General features: G+C 39.0%; 21 non-coding genes and 45 pseudogenes across 21 annotated transcripts; all 66 read left to right on the top strand.

Moving 5' to 3' along the window:
* Positions 1-42: 42 nt before the first annotated feature.
* Positions 43-145, top strand: LOC149598851 (5S ribosomal RNA; annotated as a pseudogene).
* Positions 146-267: 122 nt separating this feature from the next.
* On the top strand, positions 268-386 carry LOC149598852 (5S ribosomal RNA; annotated as a pseudogene).
* A 122-nt stretch (positions 387-508) lies between these two features.
* LOC149598853 (5S ribosomal RNA) lies at positions 509-625 on the top strand (annotated as a pseudogene).
* A 134-nt stretch (positions 626-759) lies between these two features.
* LOC149598854 (5S ribosomal RNA) lies at positions 760-878 on the top strand (annotated as a pseudogene).
* A 137-nt stretch (positions 879-1015) lies between these two features.
* LOC149598855 (5S ribosomal RNA) lies at positions 1016-1134 on the top strand (annotated as a pseudogene).
* Positions 1135-1268: 134 nt separating this feature from the next.
* Positions 1269-1387, top strand: LOC149598856 (5S ribosomal RNA; annotated as a pseudogene).
* Positions 1388-1524: 137 nt separating this feature from the next.
* On the top strand, positions 1525-1627 carry LOC149598857 (5S ribosomal RNA; annotated as a pseudogene).
* A 122-nt stretch (positions 1628-1749) lies between these two features.
* Positions 1750-1868, top strand: LOC149598858 (5S ribosomal RNA; annotated as a pseudogene).
* Positions 1869-1990: 122 nt separating this feature from the next.
* LOC149598859 (5S ribosomal RNA) lies at positions 1991-2107 on the top strand (annotated as a pseudogene).
* A 134-nt stretch (positions 2108-2241) lies between these two features.
* LOC149598860 (5S ribosomal RNA) lies at positions 2242-2344 on the top strand (annotated as a pseudogene).
* A 122-nt stretch (positions 2345-2466) lies between these two features.
* On the top strand, positions 2467-2585 carry LOC149598861 (5S ribosomal RNA; annotated as a pseudogene).
* A 122-nt stretch (positions 2586-2707) lies between these two features.
* On the top strand, positions 2708-2824 carry LOC149598862 (5S ribosomal RNA; annotated as a pseudogene).
* A 134-nt stretch (positions 2825-2958) lies between these two features.
* Positions 2959-3061, top strand: LOC149598863 (5S ribosomal RNA; annotated as a pseudogene).
* A 122-nt stretch (positions 3062-3183) lies between these two features.
* LOC149598864 (5S ribosomal RNA) lies at positions 3184-3302 on the top strand (annotated as a pseudogene).
* Positions 3303-3424: 122 nt separating this feature from the next.
* Positions 3425-3541, top strand: LOC149598865 (5S ribosomal RNA; annotated as a pseudogene).
* A 134-nt stretch (positions 3542-3675) lies between these two features.
* LOC149598866 (5S ribosomal RNA) lies at positions 3676-3794 on the top strand. The gene has a single exon (XR_016379123.1). It is a non-coding gene; the product is annotated as a 5S ribosomal RNA (ribosomal RNA).
* A 132-nt stretch (positions 3795-3926) lies between these two features.
* On the top strand, positions 3927-4045 carry LOC149598867 (5S ribosomal RNA; annotated as a pseudogene).
* Positions 4046-4182: 137 nt separating this feature from the next.
* Positions 4183-4301, top strand: LOC149598868 (5S ribosomal RNA; annotated as a pseudogene).
* A 134-nt stretch (positions 4302-4435) lies between these two features.
* On the top strand, positions 4436-4554 carry LOC149598869 (5S ribosomal RNA). Its single transcript, XR_016378043.1, has one exon. It is a non-coding gene; the product is annotated as a 5S ribosomal RNA (ribosomal RNA).
* Positions 4555-4691: 137 nt separating this feature from the next.
* Positions 4692-4810, top strand: LOC149598870 (5S ribosomal RNA). The gene has a single exon (XR_016377895.1). It is a non-coding gene; the product is annotated as a 5S ribosomal RNA (ribosomal RNA).
* A 136-nt stretch (positions 4811-4946) lies between these two features.
* Positions 4947-5065, top strand: LOC149598871 (5S ribosomal RNA; annotated as a pseudogene).
* Positions 5066-5202: 137 nt separating this feature from the next.
* LOC149598872 (5S ribosomal RNA) lies at positions 5203-5319 on the top strand (annotated as a pseudogene).
* A 134-nt stretch (positions 5320-5453) lies between these two features.
* On the top strand, positions 5454-5572 carry LOC149598873 (5S ribosomal RNA; annotated as a pseudogene).
* Positions 5573-5709: 137 nt separating this feature from the next.
* Positions 5710-5828, top strand: LOC149598874 (5S ribosomal RNA; annotated as a pseudogene).
* A 134-nt stretch (positions 5829-5962) lies between these two features.
* Positions 5963-6081, top strand: LOC149598875 (5S ribosomal RNA). The gene has a single exon (XR_016377896.1). It is a non-coding gene; the product is annotated as a 5S ribosomal RNA (ribosomal RNA).
* Positions 6082-6217: 136 nt separating this feature from the next.
* LOC149598876 (5S ribosomal RNA) lies at positions 6218-6336 on the top strand (annotated as a pseudogene).
* Positions 6337-6473: 137 nt separating this feature from the next.
* On the top strand, positions 6474-6590 carry LOC149598877 (5S ribosomal RNA; annotated as a pseudogene).
* A 134-nt stretch (positions 6591-6724) lies between these two features.
* Positions 6725-6843, top strand: LOC149598878 (5S ribosomal RNA). The gene has a single exon (XR_016378045.1). It is a non-coding gene; the product is annotated as a 5S ribosomal RNA (ribosomal RNA).
* A 137-nt stretch (positions 6844-6980) lies between these two features.
* On the top strand, positions 6981-7097 carry LOC149598879 (5S ribosomal RNA; annotated as a pseudogene).
* Positions 7098-7231: 134 nt separating this feature from the next.
* On the top strand, positions 7232-7350 carry LOC149598880 (5S ribosomal RNA). Its single transcript, XR_016377897.1, has one exon. It is a non-coding gene; the product is annotated as a 5S ribosomal RNA (ribosomal RNA).
* Positions 7351-7486: 136 nt separating this feature from the next.
* Positions 7487-7605, top strand: LOC149598881 (5S ribosomal RNA; annotated as a pseudogene).
* A 137-nt stretch (positions 7606-7742) lies between these two features.
* On the top strand, positions 7743-7859 carry LOC149598882 (5S ribosomal RNA; annotated as a pseudogene).
* Positions 7860-7993: 134 nt separating this feature from the next.
* LOC149598883 (5S ribosomal RNA) lies at positions 7994-8112 on the top strand (annotated as a pseudogene).
* Positions 8113-8249: 137 nt separating this feature from the next.
* LOC149598884 (5S ribosomal RNA) lies at positions 8250-8368 on the top strand (annotated as a pseudogene).
* Positions 8369-8505: 137 nt separating this feature from the next.
* LOC149598885 (5S ribosomal RNA) lies at positions 8506-8622 on the top strand (annotated as a pseudogene).
* Positions 8623-8756: 134 nt separating this feature from the next.
* On the top strand, positions 8757-8875 carry LOC149598886 (5S ribosomal RNA). The gene has a single exon (XR_016377898.1). It is a non-coding gene; the product is annotated as a 5S ribosomal RNA (ribosomal RNA).
* A 136-nt stretch (positions 8876-9011) lies between these two features.
* LOC149598887 (5S ribosomal RNA) lies at positions 9012-9130 on the top strand (annotated as a pseudogene).
* A 137-nt stretch (positions 9131-9267) lies between these two features.
* Positions 9268-9384, top strand: LOC149598888 (5S ribosomal RNA; annotated as a pseudogene).
* Positions 9385-9518: 134 nt separating this feature from the next.
* On the top strand, positions 9519-9637 carry LOC149598889 (5S ribosomal RNA). The gene has a single exon (XR_016378046.1). It is a non-coding gene; the product is annotated as a 5S ribosomal RNA (ribosomal RNA).
* Positions 9638-9774: 137 nt separating this feature from the next.
* Positions 9775-9893, top strand: LOC149598890 (5S ribosomal RNA; annotated as a pseudogene).
* A 137-nt stretch (positions 9894-10030) lies between these two features.
* LOC149598891 (5S ribosomal RNA) lies at positions 10031-10147 on the top strand (annotated as a pseudogene).
* A 134-nt stretch (positions 10148-10281) lies between these two features.
* LOC149598892 (5S ribosomal RNA) lies at positions 10282-10400 on the top strand. Its single transcript, XR_016378047.1, has one exon. It is a non-coding gene; the product is annotated as a 5S ribosomal RNA (ribosomal RNA).
* A 137-nt stretch (positions 10401-10537) lies between these two features.
* LOC149598893 (5S ribosomal RNA) lies at positions 10538-10654 on the top strand (annotated as a pseudogene).
* A 136-nt stretch (positions 10655-10790) lies between these two features.
* On the top strand, positions 10791-10909 carry LOC149598894 (5S ribosomal RNA; annotated as a pseudogene).
* A 137-nt stretch (positions 10910-11046) lies between these two features.
* LOC149598895 (5S ribosomal RNA) lies at positions 11047-11163 on the top strand (annotated as a pseudogene).
* Positions 11164-11297: 134 nt separating this feature from the next.
* LOC149598896 (5S ribosomal RNA) lies at positions 11298-11416 on the top strand. The gene has a single exon (XR_016378048.1). It is a non-coding gene; the product is annotated as a 5S ribosomal RNA (ribosomal RNA).
* Positions 11417-11553: 137 nt separating this feature from the next.
* On the top strand, positions 11554-11672 carry LOC149598897 (5S ribosomal RNA). The gene has a single exon (XR_016378172.1). It is a non-coding gene; the product is annotated as a 5S ribosomal RNA (ribosomal RNA).
* Positions 11673-11809: 137 nt separating this feature from the next.
* On the top strand, positions 11810-11928 carry LOC149598898 (5S ribosomal RNA). Its single transcript, XR_016378049.1, has one exon. It is a non-coding gene; the product is annotated as a 5S ribosomal RNA (ribosomal RNA).
* Positions 11929-12065: 137 nt separating this feature from the next.
* LOC149598899 (5S ribosomal RNA) lies at positions 12066-12184 on the top strand. The gene has a single exon (XR_016378183.1). It is a non-coding gene; the product is annotated as a 5S ribosomal RNA (ribosomal RNA).
* A 137-nt stretch (positions 12185-12321) lies between these two features.
* Positions 12322-12440, top strand: LOC149598900 (5S ribosomal RNA). Its single transcript, XR_016378051.1, has one exon. It is a non-coding gene; the product is annotated as a 5S ribosomal RNA (ribosomal RNA).
* Positions 12441-12576: 136 nt separating this feature from the next.
* Positions 12577-12695, top strand: LOC149598901 (5S ribosomal RNA; annotated as a pseudogene).
* A 137-nt stretch (positions 12696-12832) lies between these two features.
* LOC149598902 (5S ribosomal RNA) lies at positions 12833-12949 on the top strand (annotated as a pseudogene).
* A 136-nt stretch (positions 12950-13085) lies between these two features.
* On the top strand, positions 13086-13204 carry LOC149598903 (5S ribosomal RNA; annotated as a pseudogene).
* Positions 13205-13341: 137 nt separating this feature from the next.
* Positions 13342-13458, top strand: LOC149598904 (5S ribosomal RNA; annotated as a pseudogene).
* A 134-nt stretch (positions 13459-13592) lies between these two features.
* On the top strand, positions 13593-13711 carry LOC149598905 (5S ribosomal RNA). The gene has a single exon (XR_016378052.1). It is a non-coding gene; the product is annotated as a 5S ribosomal RNA (ribosomal RNA).
* A 137-nt stretch (positions 13712-13848) lies between these two features.
* On the top strand, positions 13849-13967 carry LOC149598906 (5S ribosomal RNA). The gene has a single exon (XR_016378194.1). It is a non-coding gene; the product is annotated as a 5S ribosomal RNA (ribosomal RNA).
* A 137-nt stretch (positions 13968-14104) lies between these two features.
* On the top strand, positions 14105-14223 carry LOC149598907 (5S ribosomal RNA). The gene has a single exon (XR_016378053.1). It is a non-coding gene; the product is annotated as a 5S ribosomal RNA (ribosomal RNA).
* Positions 14224-14360: 137 nt separating this feature from the next.
* On the top strand, positions 14361-14479 carry LOC149598908 (5S ribosomal RNA). Its single transcript, XR_016378205.1, has one exon. It is a non-coding gene; the product is annotated as a 5S ribosomal RNA (ribosomal RNA).
* A 137-nt stretch (positions 14480-14616) lies between these two features.
* On the top strand, positions 14617-14735 carry LOC149598909 (5S ribosomal RNA). The gene has a single exon (XR_016378054.1). It is a non-coding gene; the product is annotated as a 5S ribosomal RNA (ribosomal RNA).
* A 136-nt stretch (positions 14736-14871) lies between these two features.
* On the top strand, positions 14872-14990 carry LOC149598910 (5S ribosomal RNA; annotated as a pseudogene).
* Positions 14991-15127: 137 nt separating this feature from the next.
* On the top strand, positions 15128-15244 carry LOC149598911 (5S ribosomal RNA; annotated as a pseudogene).
* Positions 15245-15378: 134 nt separating this feature from the next.
* On the top strand, positions 15379-15497 carry LOC149598912 (5S ribosomal RNA). Its single transcript, XR_016378055.1, has one exon. It is a non-coding gene; the product is annotated as a 5S ribosomal RNA (ribosomal RNA).
* Positions 15498-15634: 137 nt separating this feature from the next.
* Positions 15635-15753, top strand: LOC149598913 (5S ribosomal RNA). Its single transcript, XR_016378216.1, has one exon. It is a non-coding gene; the product is annotated as a 5S ribosomal RNA (ribosomal RNA).
* A 137-nt stretch (positions 15754-15890) lies between these two features.
* On the top strand, positions 15891-16009 carry LOC149598914 (5S ribosomal RNA; annotated as a pseudogene).
* Positions 16010-16145: 136 nt separating this feature from the next.
* Positions 16146-16264, top strand: LOC149598915 (5S ribosomal RNA; annotated as a pseudogene).
* A 137-nt stretch (positions 16265-16401) lies between these two features.
* On the top strand, positions 16402-16518 carry LOC149598916 (5S ribosomal RNA; annotated as a pseudogene).
* The last annotated feature ends 51 nt before the right edge of the window (positions 16519-16569 follow it).

The following is a 16569-nucleotide window of genomic DNA, read 5'->3' on the forward strand; positions in this document are numbered from 1 at the left end:
TGTCTCACTTCATTTAAATTCGAATTATTAAATAGCACTCTCGGCAACGGCCATATCACGCTGAAAACACCGGTTCTCGTCCGATCACCGAAGTTAAGCAGCGTCGAGCGCAGTCAGTACTTGGAAACTTTGCGTGCCGTTGGCTTTTTCACTTTTATTTCCTCTTTTAAAATCCATGAGATATGAAAAAAGCAAACATATCTTCTTTTTCTTATTGATTTATAAAGATGAAGGTTAATTAAATTCGAATTATTAAATAGCACTCTCGGCAACGGCCATATCACGCTGAAAACACCGGTTCTCGTCCGATAACCGAAGTTAAGCAGCGTCGAGCGCAGTCAGTACTTGGGAGGGAGACCACTTAGGAACACTGCGCGCCGTTGGCTTTTTCACTTTTTTTTCCTCTTTTAAATTCCAATAGATATGAAAAAAGCCAACATATTTTCTTTTTGTTATTGTTTTAAAAAGATGAAGGTTAATTAAATTCGAATTATTAAATAGCACTCTCGGCAACGGCCATATCACGCTGAAAACACCGGTTCTCGTGCGATCACCGAAGTTAAGCAGCGTCGAGCGCAGTCAGTACTGGGAGGAGACCACTTAGGAACACTGCGTGCCGTTTGCTTTTTCACTTTTTTTTCCTCTTTTAAATTCCTATAGATATGAAAAAAGCAAACATATTTTCTTTTTGTTATTGTTTTAAAAAGATGGTCAATTTGTCTCACTTAATTTAAATTCGAATTATTATCTAGCACTCTCGGCAACGGCCATATCACGCTGAAAACACCGGTTCTCGTCGGATCACCGAAGTTAAGCAAAGTCGAGCGCAGTCAGTACTTGGGAGGGAGACCACTTAGGAACACTGCGTGCCGTTGGGTTTTTCACTTTTTTTTCCTCTTTTAAATTCCTATAGATATGAAAAAAGCAAACATATTTTCTTTTTGTTATTGTTTTAAAAAGATGAAGGTCAATTTGTCTCACTTAATTTAAATTCGAATTATTATCTAGCACTCTCGGCAACGGCCATATCACGCTGAAAACACCGGTTCTCGTCGGATCACCGAAGTTAAGCAGCGTCGAGCGCAGTCAGTACTTGGGAGGGAGACCACTTAGGAACACTGCGTGCCGTTGGGTTTTTCACTTTTTTTTCCTCTTTTAAATTCCTATAGATATGAAAAAAGCAAACATATTTTCTTTTTGTTATTGTTTTAAAAAGATGGTCAATTTGTCTCACTTAATTTAAATTCGAATTATTATCTAGCACTCTCGGCAACGGCCATATCACGCTGAAAACACCGGTTCTCGTCGGATCACCGAAGTTAAGCAGCGTCGCGCGCAGTCAGTACTTGGGAGGGAGACCACTTAGGAACACTGCGCGCCGTTGGCTTTTTCACTTTTTTTTCCTCTTTTAAATTCCAATAGATATGAAAAAAGCCAACATATTTTCTTTTTGTTATTGTTTTAAAAAGATGAAGGTTAATTTGTCTCACTTCATTTAAATTCGAATTATTAAATAGCACTCTCGGCAACGGCCATATCACGCTGAAAACACCGGTTCTCGTCCGATCACCGAAGTTAAGCAGCGTCGAGCGCAGTCAGTACTTGGAAACTTTGCGTGCCGTTGGCTTTTTCACTTTTATTTCCTCTTTTAAATTCCATGAGATATGAAAAAAGCAAACATATCTTCTTTTTCTTATTGATTTATAAAGATGAAGGTTAATTAAATTCGAATTATTAAATAGCACTCTCGGCAACGGCCATATCACGCTGAAAACACCGGTTCTCGTCCGATAACCGAAGTTAAGCAGCGTCGAGCGCAGTCAGTACTTGGGAGGGAGACCACTTAGGAACACTGCGCGCCGTTGGCTTTTTCACTTTTTTTTCCTCTTTTAAATTCCAATAGATATGAAAAAAGCCAACATATTTTCTTTTTGTTATTGTTTTAAAAAGATGAAGGTTAATTAAATTCGAATTATTAAATAGCACTCTCGGCAACGGCCATATCACGCTGAAAACACCGGTTCTCGTGCGATCACCGAAGTTAAGCAGCGTCGAGCGCAGTCAGTACTGGGAGGAGACCACTTAGGAACACTGCGTGCCGTTTGCTTTTTCACTTTTCTTTCCTCTTTTAAATTCCTATAGATATGAAAAAAGCAAACATATTTTCTTTTTGTTATTGTTTTAAAAAGATGGTCAATTTGTCTCACTTAATTTAAATTCGAATTATTATCTAGCACTCTCGGCAACGGCCATATCACGCTGAAAACACCGGTTCTCGTCGGATCACCGAAGTTAAGCAGCGTCGAGCGCAGTCAGTACTTGGAAACTTTGCGTGCCGTTGGCTTTTTCACTTTTATTTCCTCTTTTAAATTCCATGAGATATGAAAAAAGCAAACATATCTTCTTTTTCTTATTGATTTATAAAGATGAAGGTTAATTAAATTCGAATTATTAAATAGCACTCTCGGCAACGGCCATATCACGCTGAAAACACCGGTTCTCGTCCGATAACCGAAGTTAAGCAGCGTCGAGCGCAGTCAGTACTTGGGAGGGAGACCACTTAGGAACACTGCGCGCCGTTGGCTTTTTCACTTTTTTTTCCTCTTTTAAATTCCAATAGACATGAAAAAAGCCAACATATTTTCTTTTTGTTATTGTTTTAAAAAGATGAAGGTTAATTAAATTCGAATTATTAAATAGCACTCTCGGCAACGGCCATATCACGCTGAAAACACCGGTTCTCGTGCGATCACCGAAGTTAAGCAGCGTCGAGCGCAGTCAGTACTGGGAGGAGACCACTTAGGAACACTGCGTGCCGTTTGCTTTTTCACTTTTTTTTCCTCTTTTAAATTCCTATAGATATGAAAAAAGCAAACATATTTTCTTTTTGTTATTGTTTTAAAAAGATGGTCAATTTGTCTCACTTAATTTAAATTCGAATTATTATCTAGCACTCTCGGCAACGGCCATATCACGCTGAAAACACCGGTTCTCGTCGGATCACCGAAGTTAAGCAGCGTCGAGCGCAGTCAGTACTTGGAAACTTTGCGTGCCGTTGGCTTTTTCACTTTTATTTCCTCTTTTAAATTCCATGAGATATGAAAAAAGCAAACATATCTTCTTTTTCTTATTGATTTATAAAGATGAAGGTTAATTAAATTCGAATTATTAAATAGCACTCTCGGCAACGGCCATATCACGCTGAAAACACCGGTTCTCGTCCGATAACCGAAGTTAAGCAGCGTCGAGCGCAGTCAGTACTTGGGACGGAGACCACTTAGGAACACTGCGCGCCGTTGGCTTTTTCACTTTTTTTTCCTCTTTTAAATTCCAATAGACATGAAAAAAGCCAACATATTTTCTTTTTGTTATTGTTTTAAAAAGATGAAGGTTAATTAAATTCGAATTATTAAATAGCACTCTCGGCAACGGCCATATCACGCTGAAAACACCGGTTCTCGTGCGATCACCGAAGTTAAGCAGCGTCGAGCGCAGTCAGTACTGGGAGGAGACCACTTAGGAACACTGCGTGCCGTTTGCTTTTTCACTTTTTTTTCCTCTTTTAAATTCCTATAGATATGAAAAAAGCAAACATATTTTCTTTTTGTTATTGTTTTAAAAAGATGGTCAATTTGTCTCACTTAATTTAAATTCGAATTATTATCTAGCACTCTCGGCAACGGCCATATCACGCTGAAAACACCGGTTCTCGTCCGATCACCGAAGTGAAGCAGCGTCGAGCGCAGTCAGTACTTGGGAGGGAGACCACTTAGGAACACTGCGTGCCGTTGGCTTTTTCACTTTTTTTTCCTCTTTTAAATTCCAATAGATATGAAAAAAGCAAACATATTTTCTTTTTGTTATTGTTTTAATGATGGTTAATTTGTCTCACTTAATTTAAATTCGAATTATTATCTAGCACTCTCGGCAACGGCCATATCACGCTGAAAACACCGGTTCTCGTCGGATCACCGAAGTTAAGCAGCGTCGAGCGCAGTCAGTACTTGGGAGGGAGACCACTTAGGAACACTGCGTGCCGTTGGGTTTTTCACTTTTTTTTCCTCTTTTAAATTCCTATAGATATGAAAATAGCAAACATATTTTCTTTTTGTTATTGTTTTAAAAAGATGAAGGTCAATTTGTCTCACTTAATTTAAATTCGAATTATTATCTAGCACTCTCGGCAACGGCCATATCACGCTGAAAACACCGGTTCTCGTCGGATCACCGAAGTTAAGCAGCGTCGAGCGCAGTCAGTACTTGGGAGGGAGACCACTTAGGAACACTGCGTGCCGTTGGGTTTTTCACTTTTTTTTCCTCTTTTAAATTCCTATAGATATGAAAAAAGCAAACATATTTTCTTTTTGTTATTGTTTTAAAAAGATGGTCAATTTGTCTCACTTAATTTAAATTCGAATTATTATCTAGCACTCTCGGCAACGGCCATATCACGCTGAAAACACCGGTTCTCGTCGGATCACCGAAGTTAAGCAGCGTCGAGCGCAGTCAGTACTTGGGAGGGAGACCACTTAGGAACACTGCGTGCCGTTGGCTTTTTCACTTTTTTTTCCTCTTTTAAATTCCAATAGATATGAAAAAAGCAAACATATTTTCTTTTTGTTATTGTTTTAAAAAGATGAAGGTCAATTTGTCTCACTTAATTTAAATTCGAATTATTATCTAGCACTCTCGGCAACGGCCATATCACGCTGAAAACACCGGTTCTCGTCGGATCACCGAAGTTAAGCAGCGTCGAGCGCAGTCAGTACTTGGGAGGGAGACCACTTAGGAACACTGCGTGCCGTTGACTTTTTCACTTTTTTTCCACTTTTAAATTCCTATAGATATGAAAAAAGCAAACATATTTTCTTTTTGTTATTGTTTTAAAAAGATGAAGGTCAATTTGTCTCACTTAATATAAATTCGAATTATTATCTAGCACTCTCGGCAACGGCCATATCACGCTGAAAACACCGGTTCTCGTCGGATCACCGAAGTTAAGCAGCGTCGAGCGCAGTCAGTACTTGGGAGGGAGACCACTTAGGAACACTGCGCGCCGTTGGCTTTTTCACTTTTTTTTCCTCTTTTAAATTCCAATAGATATGAAAAAAGCCAACATATTTTCTTTTTGTTATTGTTTTAAAAAGATGAAGGTTAATTTGTCTCACTTCATTTAAATTCGAATTATTAAATAGCACTCTCAGCAACGGCCATATCACGCTGAAAACACCGGTTCTCGTGCGATCACCGAAGTTAAGCAGCGTCGAGCGCAGTCACTACTGGGAGGAGACCACTTAGGAACACTGCGTGCCGTTGGCTTTTTCACTTTTTTTTCCTCTTTTAAATTCCTATAGATATGAAAAAAGCAAACATATTTTCTTTTTGTTATTGTTTTAAAAAGATGGTCAATTTGTCTCACTTAATTTAAATTCGAATTATTATCTAGCACTCTCGGCAACGGCCATATCACGCTGAAAACACCGGTTCTCGTCGGATCACCGAAGTTAAGCAGCGTCGAGCGCAGTCACTACTTGGGAGGGAGACCACTTAGGAACACTGCGTGCCGTTGGCTTTTTCACTTTTTTTTCCTCTTTTAAATTCCAATAGATATGAAAAAAGCAAACATATTTTCTTTTTGTTATTGTTTTAAAAAGATGAAGGTCAATTTGTCTCACTTAATTTAAATTCGAATTATTATCTAGCACTCTCGGCAACGGCCATATCACGCTGAAAACACCGGTTTTCGTCGGATCACCGAAGTTAAGCAGCGTCGAGCGCAGTCAGTTCTTGGGAGGGAGACCACTTAGGAACACTGCGCGCCGTTGGCTTTTTCACTTTTTTTTCCTCTTTTAAATTCCAATAGATATGAAAAAAGCCAACATATTTTCTTTTTGTTATTGTTTTAAAAAGATGGTCAATTTGTCTCACTTAATTTAAATTCGAATTATTATCTAGCACTCTCGGCAACGGCCATATCACGCTGAAAACACCGGTTCTCGTCGGATCACCGAAGTTAAGCAGCGTCGAGCGCAGTCAGTACTTGGGAGGGAGACCACTTAGGAACACTGCGTGCCGTTGACTTTTTCACTTTTTTTCCACTTTTAAATTCCTATAGATATGAAAAAAGCAAACATATTTTCTTTTTGTTATTGTTTTAAAAAGATGAAGGTCAATTTGTCTCACTTAATATAAATTCGAATTATTATCTAGCACTCTCGGCAACGGCCATATCACGCTGAAAACACCGGTTCTCGTCGGATCACCGAAGTTAAGCAGCGTCGAGCGCAGTCAGTACTTGGGAGGGAGACCACTTAGGAACACTGCGCGCCGTTGGCTTTTTCACTTTTTTTTCCTCTTTTAAATTCCAATAGATATGAAAAAAGCCAACATATTTTCTTTTTGTTATTGTTTTAAAAAGATGAAGGTTAATTTGTCTCACTTCATTTAAATTCGAATTATTAAATAGCACTCTCAGCAACGGCCATATCACGCTGAAAACACCGGCTCTCGTGCGATCACCGAAGTTAAGCAGCGTCGAGCGCAGTCACTACTGGGAGGAGACCACTTAGGAACACTGCGTGCCGTTGGCTTTTTCACTTTTTTTTCCTCTTTTAAATTCCTATAGATATGAAAAAAGCAAACATATTTTCTTTTTGTTATTGTTTTAAAAAGATGGTCAATTTGTCTCACTTAATTTAAATTCGAATTATTATCTAGCACTCTCGGCAACGGCCATATCACGCTGAAAACACCGGTTCTCGTCGGATCACCGAAGTTAAGCAGCGTCGAGCGCAGTCAGTACTTGGGAGGGAGACCACTTAGGAACACTGCGTGCCGTTGGCTTTTTCACTTTTTTTTCCTCTTTTAAATTCCAATAGATATGAAAAAAGCAAACATATTTTCTTTTTGTTATTGTTTTAAAAAGATGAAGGTTAATTTGTCTCACTTCATTTAAATTCGAATTATTAAATAGCACTCTCAGCAACGGCCATATCACGCTGAAAACACCGGTTCTCGTGCGATCACCGAAGTTAAGCAGCGTCGAGCGCAGTCACTACTGGGAGGAGACCACTTAGGAACACTGCGTGCCGTTGGGTTTTTCACTTTTTTTTCCTCTTTTAAATTCCTATAGATATGAAAAAAGCAAACATATTTTCTTTTTGTTATTGTTTTAAAAAGATGGTCAATTTGTCTCACTTAATTTAAATTCGAATTATTATCTAGCACTCTCGGCAACGGCCATATCACGCTGAAAACACCGGTTCTCGTCGGATCACCGAAGTTAAGCAGCGTCGAGCGCAGTCAGTACTTGGGAGGGAGACCACTTAGGAACACTGCGTGCCGTTGACTTTTTCACTTTTTTTCCACTTTTAAATTCCTATAGATATGAAAAAAGCAAACATATTTTCTTTTTGTTATTGTTTTAAAAAGATGAAGGTCAATTTGTCTCACTTAATATAAATTCGAATTATTATCTAGCACTCTCGGCAACGGCCATATCACGCTGAAAACACCGGTTCTCGTCGGATCACCGAAGTTAAGCAGCGTCGAGCGCAGTCAGTACTTGGGAGGGAGACCACTTAGGAACACTGCGCGCCGTTGGCTTTTTCACTTTTTTTTCCTCTTTTAAATTCCAATAGATATGAAAAAAGCCAACATATTTTCTTTTTGTTATTGTTTTAAAAAGATGAAGGTTAATTTGTCTCACTTCATTTAAATTCGAATTATTAAATAGCACTCTCAGCAACGGCCATATCACGCTGAAAACACCGGTTCTCGTGCGATCACCGAAGTTAAGCAGCGTCGAGCGCAGTCACTACTGGGAGGAGACCACTTAGGAACACTGCGTGCCGTTGGCTTTTTCACTTTTTTTTCCTCTTTTAAATTCCTATAGATATGAAAAAAGCAAACATATTTTCTTTTTGTTATTGTTTTAAAAAGATGGTCAATTTGTCTCACTTAATTTAAATTCGAATTATTATCTAGCACTCTCGGCAACGGCCATATCACGCTGAAAACAACGGTTCTCGTCGGATCACCGAAGTTAAGCAGCGTCGAGCGCAGTCAGTACTTGGGAGGGAGACCACTTAGGAACACTGCGTGCCGTTGGCTTTTTCACTTTTTTTTCCTCTTTTAAATTCCAATAGATATGAAAAAAGCAAACATATTTTCTTTTTGTTATTGTTTTAAAAAGATGAAGGTCAATTTGTCTCACTTAATTTAAATTCGAATTATTATCTAGCACTCTCGGCAACGGCCATATCACGCTGAAAACACCGGTTTTCGTCGGATCACCGAAGTTAAGCAGCGTCGAGCGCAGTCAGTTCTTGGGAGGGAGACCACTTAGGAACACTGCGCGCCGTTGGCTTTTTCACTTTTTTTTCCTCTTTTAAATTCCAATAGATATGAAAAAAGCCAACATATTTTCTTTTTGTTATTGTTTTAAAAAGATGAAGGTTAATTTGTCTCACTTCATTTAAATTCGAATTATTAAATAGCACTCTCAGCAACGGCCATATCACGCTGAAAACACCGGTTCTCGTGCGATCACCGAAGTTAAGCAGCGTCGAGCGCAGTCACTACTGGGAGGAGACCACTTAGGAACACTGCGTGCCGTTGGGTTTTTCACTTTTTTTTCCTCTTTTAAATTCCTATAGATATGAAAAAAGCAAACATATTTTCTTTTTGTTATTGTTTTAAAAAGATGGTCAATTTGTCTCACTTAATTTAAATTCGAATTATTATCTAGCACTCTCGGCAACGGCCATATCACGCTGAAAACACCGGTTCTCGTCGGATCACCGAAGTTAAGCAGCGTCGAGCGCAGTCAGTACTTGGGAGGGAGACCACTTAGGAACACTGCGTGCCGTTGACTTTTTCACTTTTTTTCCACTTTTAAATTCCTATAGATATGAAAAAAGCAAACATATTTTCTTTTTGTTATTGTTTTAAAAAGATGAAGGTCAATTTGTCTCACTTAATATAAATTCGAATTATTATCTAGCACTCTCGGCAACGGCCATATCACGCTGAAAACACCGGTTCTCGTCGGATCGCCGAAGTTAAGCAGCGTCGAGCGCAGTCAGTACTTGGGAGGGAGACCACTTAGGAACACTGCGCGCCGTTGGCTTTTTCACTTTTTTTTCCTCTTTTAAATTCCAATAGATATGAAAAAAGCCAACATATTTTCTTTTTGTTATTGTTTTAAAAAGATGAAGGTTAATTTGTCTCACTTCATTTAAATTCGAATTATTAAATAGCACTCTCAGCAACGGCCATATCACGCTGAAAACACCGGTTCTCGTGCGATCACCGAAGTTAAGCAGCGTCGAGCGCAGTCACTACTGGGAGGAGACCACTTAGGAACACTGCGTGCCGTTGGCTTTTTCACTTTTTTTTCCTCTTTTAAATTCCTATAGATATGAAAAAAGCAAACATATTTTCTTTTTGTTATTGTTTTAAAAAGATGGTCAATTTGTCTCACTTAATTTAAATTCGAATTATTATCTAGCACTCTCGGCAACGGCCATATCACGCTGAAAACACCGGTTCTCGTCGGATCACCGAAGTTAAGCAGCGTCGAGCGCAGTCAGTACTTGGGAGGGAGACCACTTAGGAACACTGCGTGCCGTTGGCTTTTTCACTTTTTTTTCCTCTTTTAAATTCCAATAGATATGAAAAAAGCAAACATATTTTCTTTTTGTTATTGTTTTAAAAAGATGAAGGTCAATTTGTCTCACTTAATTTAAATTCGAATTATTATCTAGCACTCTCGGCAACGGCCATATCACGCTGAAAACACCGGTTTTCGTCGGATCACCGAAGTTAAGCAGCGTCGAGCGCAGTCAGTTCTTGGGAGGGAGACCACTTAGGAACACTGCGCGCCGTTGGCTTTTTCACTTTTTTTTCCTCTTTTAAATTCCAATAGATATGAAAAAAGCCAACATATTTTCTTTTTGTTATTGTTTTAAAAAGATGAAGGTTAATTTGTCTCACTTCATTTAAATTCGAATTATTAAATAGCACTCTCAGCAACGGCCATATCACGCTGAAAACACCGGTTCTCGTGCGATCACCGAAGTTAAGCAGCGTCGAGCGCAGTCACTACTGGGAGGAGACCACTTAGGAACACTGCGTGCCGTTGGCTTTTTCACTTTTTTTTCCTCTTTTAAATTCCTATAGATATGAAAAAAGCAAACATATTTTCTTTTTGTTATTGTTTTAAAAAGATGGTCAATTTGTCTCACTTAATTTAAATTCGAATTATTATCTAGCACTCTCGGCAACGGCCATATCACGCTGAAAACACCGGTTCTCGTCGGATCACCGAAGTTAAGCAGCGTCGAGCGCAGTCAGTACTTGGGAGGGAGACCACTTAGGAACACTGCGTGCCGTTGGCTTTTTCACTTTTTTTTCCTCTTTTAAATTCCAATAGATATGAAAAAAGCAAACATATTTTCTTTTTGTTATTGTTTTAAAAAGATGATGGTTATTTTGTCTCACTTAATTTAAATTCGAATTATTATCTAGCACTCTCGGCAACGGCCATATCACGCTGAAAACACCGGTTCTCGTGCGATCACCGAAGTTAAGCAGCGTCGAGCGCAGTCACTACTGGGAGGAGACCACTTAGGAACACTGCGTGCCGTTGGCTTTTTCACTTTTTTTACTCTTTTAAATTCCTATAGATATGAAAAAAGCAAACATATTTTCTTTTTGTTATTGTTTTAAAAAGATGAAGGTCAATTTGTCTCACTTAATTTAAATTCGAATTATTATCTAGCACCCTCGGCAACGGCCATATCACGCTGAAAACACCGGTTCTCGTCGGATCACCGAAGTTAAGCAGCGTCGAGCGCAGTCAGTACTTGGGAGGGAGACCACTTAGGAACACTGCGCACCGTTGGCTTTTTCACTTTTTTTTCCTCTTTTAAATTCCAATAGATATGAAAAAAGCCAACATATTTTCTTTTTGTTATTGTTTTAAAAAGATGAAGGTTAATTTGTCTCACTTCATTTAAATTCGAATTATTAAATAGCACTCTCGGCAACGGCCATATCACGCTGAAAACATAGGTTCTCGTGCGATCACCGAAGTTAAGCAGCGTCGAGCGCTGTCACTACTGGGAGGAGACCACTTAGGAACACTGCGTGCCGTTGGCTTTTTCACTTTTTTTTCCTCTTTTAAATTCCTATAGATATGAAAAAAGCAAACATATTTTCTTTTTGTTATTGTTTTAAAAAGATGGTCAATTTGTCTCACTTAATTTAAATTCTAATTATTATCTAGCACTCTCGGCAACGGCCATATCACGCTGAAAACACCGGTTCTCGTCGGATCACCGAAGTTAAGCAGCGTCGAGCGCAGTCAGTACTTGGGAGGGAGACCACTTAGGAACACTGCGTGCCGTTGGCTTTTTCACTTTTTTTTCCTCTTTTAAATTCCAATAGATATGAAAAAAGCAAACATATTTTCTTTTTGTTATTGTTTTAAAAAGATGATGGTTATTTTGTCTCACTTAATTTAAATTCGAATTATTATCTAGCACTCTCGGCAACGGCCATATCACGCTGAAAACACCGGTTCTCGTCCGATCACCGAAGTTAAGCAGCGTCGAGCGCAGTCAGTACTTGGGAGGGAGACCACTTAGGAACACTGCGTGCCGTTGGCTTTTTCACTTTTTTTTCCTCTCTTAAATTCCAATAGATATGAAAAAAGCAAACATATTTTCTTTTTGTTATTGTTTTAAAAAGATGATGGTTATTTTGTCTCACTTAATTTAAATTCGAATTATTATCTAGCACTCTCGGCAACGGCCATATCACGCTGAAAACACCGGTTCTCGTCGGATCACCGAAGTTAAGCAGCGTCGAGCGCAGTCAGTACTTGGGAGGGAGACCACTTAGGAACACTGCGTGCCGTTGGCTTTTTCACTTTTTTTTCCTCTTTTAAATTCCAATAGATGTGAAAAAAGCAAACATATTTTCTTTTTGTTATTGTTTTAAAAAGATGATGGTTATTTTGTCTCACTTAATTTAAATTCGAATTATTATCTAGCACTCTCGGCAACGGCCATATCACGCTGAAAACACCGGTTCTCGTCCGATCACCGAAGTTAAGCAGCGTCGAGCGCAGTCAGTACTTGGGAGGGAGACCACTTAGGAACACTGCGTGCCGTTGGCTTTTTCACTTTTTTTTCCTCTTTTAAATTCCAATAGATATGAAAAAAGCAAACATATTTTCTTTTTGTTATTGTTTTAAAAAGATGATGGTTATTTTGTCTCACTTAATTTAAATTCGAATTATTATCTAGCACTCTCGGCAACGGCCATATCACGCTGAAAACACCGGTTCTCGTCGGATCACCGAAGTTAAGCAGCGTCGAGCGCAGTCAGTACTTGGGAGGGAGACCACTTAGGAACACTGCGTGCCGTTGGCTTTTTCACTTTTTTTACTCTTTTAAATTCCTATAGATATGAAAAAAGCAAACATATTTTCTTTTTGTTATTGTTTTAAAAAGATGAAGGTCAATTTGTATCACTTAATTTAAATTCGAATTATTATCTAGCACTCTCGGCAACGGCCATATCACGCTGAAAACACCGGTTCTCGTCGGATCACCGAAGTTAAGCAGCGTCGAGCGCAGTCAGTACTTGGGAGGGAGACCACTTAGGAACACTGCGCGCCGTTGGCTTTTTCACTTTTTTTTCCTCTTTTAAATTCCAATAGATATGAAAAAAGCCAACATATTTTCTTTTTGTTATTGTTTTAAAAAGATGAAGGTTAATTTGTCTCACTTCATTTAAATTCGAATTATTATCTAGCACTCTCGGCAACGGCCATATCACGCTGAAAACACCGGTTCTCGTGCGATCACCGAAGTTAAGCAGCGTCGAGCGCAGTCACTACTGGGAGGAGACCACTTAGGAACACTGCGTGCCGTTGGCTTTTTCACTTTTTTTACTCTTTTAAATTCCTATAGATATGAAAAAAGCAAACATATTTTCTTTTTGTTATTGTTTTAAAAAGATGAAGGTCAATTTGTCTCACTTAATTTAAATTCGAATTATTATCTAGCACCCTCGGCAACGGCCATATCACGCTGAAAACACCGGTTCTCGTCGGATCACCGAAGTTAAGCAGCGTCGAGCGCAGTCAGTACTTGGGAGGGAGACCACTTAGGAACACTGCGCACCGTTGGCTTTTTCACTTTTTTTTCCTCTTTTAAATTCCAATAGATATGAAAAAAGCCAACATATTTTCTTTTTGTTATTGTTTTAAAAAGATGAAGGTTAATTTGTCTCACTTCATTTAAATTCGAATTATTAAATAGCACTCTCGGCAACGGCCATATCACGCTGAAAACACCGGTTCTCGTGCGATCACCGAAGTTAAGCAGCGTCGAGCGCTGTCACTACTGGGAGGAGACCACTTAGGAACACTGCGTGCCGTTGGCTTTTTCACTTTTTTTTCCTCTTTTAAATTCCTATAGATATGAAAAAAGCAAACATATTTTCTTTTTGTTATTGTTTTAAAAAGATGGTCAATTTGTCTCACTTAATTTAAATTCGAATTATTATCTAGCACTCTCGGCAACGGCCATATCACGCTGAAAACACCGGTTCTCGTCGGATCACCGAAGTTAAGCAGCGTCGAGCGCAGTCAGTACTTGGGAGGGAGACCACTTAGGAACACTGCGTGCCGTTGGCTTTTTCACTTTTTTTTCCTCTTTTAAATTCCAATAGATATGAAAAAAGCAAACATATTTTCTTTTTGTTATTGTTTTAAAAAGATGATGGTTATTTTGTCTCACTTAATTTAAATTCGAATTATTATCTAGCACTCTCGGCAACGGCCATATCACGCTGAAAACACCGGTTCTCGTCCGATCACCGAAGTTAAGCAGCGTCGAGCGCAGTCAGTACTTGGGAGGGAGACCACTTAGGAACACTGCGTGCCGTTGGCTTTTTCACTTTTTTTTCCTCTCTTAAATTCCAATAGATATGAAAAAAGCAAACATATTTTCTTTTTGTTATTGTTTTAAAAAGATGATGGTTATTTTGTCTCACTTAATTTAAATTCGAATTATTATCTAGCACTCTCGGCAACGGCCATATCACGCTGAAAACACCGGTTCTCGTCGGATCACCGAAGTTAAGCAGCGTCGAGCGCAGTCAGTACTTGGGAGGGAGACCACTTAGGAACACTGCGTGCCGTTGGCTTTTTCACTTTTTTTTCCTCTTTTAAATTCCAATAGATGTGAAAAAAGCAAACATATTTTCTTTTTGTTATTGTTTTAAAAAGATGATGGTTATTTTGTCTCACTTAATTTAAATTCGAATTATTATCTAGCACTCTCGGCAACGGCCATATCACGCTGAAAACACCGGTTCTCGTCCGATCACCGAAGTTAAGCAGCGTCGAGCGCAGTCAGTACTTGGGAGGGAGACCACTTAGGAACACTGCGTGCCGTTGGCTTTTTCACTTTTTTTTCCTCTTTTAAATTCCAATAGATATGAAAAAAGCAAACATATTTTCTTTTTGTTATTGTTTTAAAAAGATGATGGTTATTTTGTCTCACTTAATTTAAATTCGAATTATTATCTAGCACTCTCGGCAACGGCCATATCACGCTGAAAACACCGGTTCTCGTCGGATCACCGAAGTTAAGCAGCGTCGAGCGCAGTCAGTACTTGGGAGGGAGACCACTTAGGAACACTGCGTGCCGTTGGCTTTTTCACTTTTTTTACTCTTTTAAATTCCTATAGATATGAAAAAAGCAAACATATTTTCTTTTTGTTATTGTTTTAAAAAGATGAAGGTCAATTTGTATCACTTAATTTAAATTCGAATTATTATCTAGCACTCTCGGCAACGGCCATATCACGCTGAAAACACCGGTTCTCGTCGGATCACCGAAGTTAAGCAGCGTCGAGCGCAGTCAGTACTTGGGAGGGAGACCACTTAGGAACACTGCGCGCCGTTGGCTTTTTCACTTTTTTTTCCTCTTTTAAATTCCAATAGATATGAAAAAAGCCAACATATTTTCTTTTTGTTATTGTTTTAAAAAGATGAAGGTTAATTTGTCTCACTTCATTTAAATTCGAATTATTAAATAGCACTCTCGGCAACGGCCATATCACGCTGAAAACACCGGTTCTCGTGCGATCACCGAAGTTAAGCAGCGTCGAGCGCAGTCACTACTGGGAGGAGACCACTTAGGAACACTGCGTGCCGTTGGCTTTTTCACTTTTTTTTCCTCTTTTAAATTCCTATAGATATGAAAAAAGCAAACATATTTTCTTTTTGTTATTGTTTTAAAAAGATGGTCAATTTGTCTCACTTAATTTAAATTCGAATTATTATCTAGCACTCTCGGCAACGGCCATATCACGCTGAAAACACCGGTTCTCGTCGGATCACCGAAGTTAAGCAGCGTCGAGCGCAGTCAGTACTTGGGAGGGAGACCACTTAGGAACACTGCGTGCCGTTGGCTTTTTCACTTTTTTTTCCTCTTTTAAATTCCAATAGATATGAAAAAAGCAAACATTTTTTCTTTTTGTTATTGTTTTAAAAAGATGATGGTTATTTTGTCTCACTTAATTTAAATTCGAATTATTATCTAGCACTCTCGGCAACGGCCATATCACGCTGAAAACACCGGTTCTCGTCCGATCACCGAAGTTAAGCAGCGTCGAGCGCAGTCAGTACTTGGGAGGGAGACCACTTAGGAACACTGCGTGCCGTTGGCTTTTTCACTTTTTTTTCCTCTTTTAAATTCCAATAGATATGAAAAAAGCAAACATATTTTCTTTTTGTTATTGTTTTAAAAAGATGATGGTTATTTTGTCTCACTTAATTTAAATTCGAATTATTATCTAGCACTCTCGGCAACGGCCATATCACTCTGAAAACACCGGTTCTCGTCGGATCACCGAAGTTAAGCAGCGTCGAGCGCAGTCAGTACTTGGGAGGGAGACCACTTAGGAACACTGCGTGCCGTTGGCTTTTTCACTTCTTTTACTCTTTTAAATTCCTATAGATATGAAAAAAGCAAACATATTTTCTTTTTGTTATTGTTTTAAAAAGATGAAGGTCAATTTGTCTCACTTAATTTAAATTCGAATTATTATCTAGCACTCTCGGCAACGGCCATATCACGCTGAAAACACCGGTTCTCGTCGGATCACCGAAGTTAAGCAGCGTCGAGCGCAGTCAGTACTTGGGAGGGAGACCACTTAGGAACACTGCGCACCGTTGGCTTTTTCACTTTTTTTTCGTCTTTTAAATTCCAATAGATATGAAAAAAGCCAACATATTTTCTTTTTGTTATTGTTTTAAAAAGATGAAGGTTAATTTGTCTCACTTCATTTAAATTCGAATTATTAAATAGCACTCTCGGCAACGGCCATATCACGCTGAAAACACCGGTTCTCGTGCGATCACCGAAGTTAAGCAGCGTCGAGCGCAGTCACTACTGGGAGGAGACCACTTAGGAACACTGCGTGCCGTTGGCTTTTTCACTTTTTTTTCCTCTTTTAAATTCCTATAGATATGAAAAAAGCAAA

Source organism: Phalangium opilio, unplaced genomic scaffold (genome assembly GCF_054372755.1).
Source record: "Phalangium opilio isolate 3A_F unplaced genomic scaffold, DU_Popi_V2 ptg000360l_1, whole genome shotgun sequence".
In the NCBI taxonomy this organism is placed as follows: domain Eukaryota; kingdom Metazoa; phylum Arthropoda; class Arachnida; order Opiliones; family Phalangiidae; genus Phalangium; species Phalangium opilio.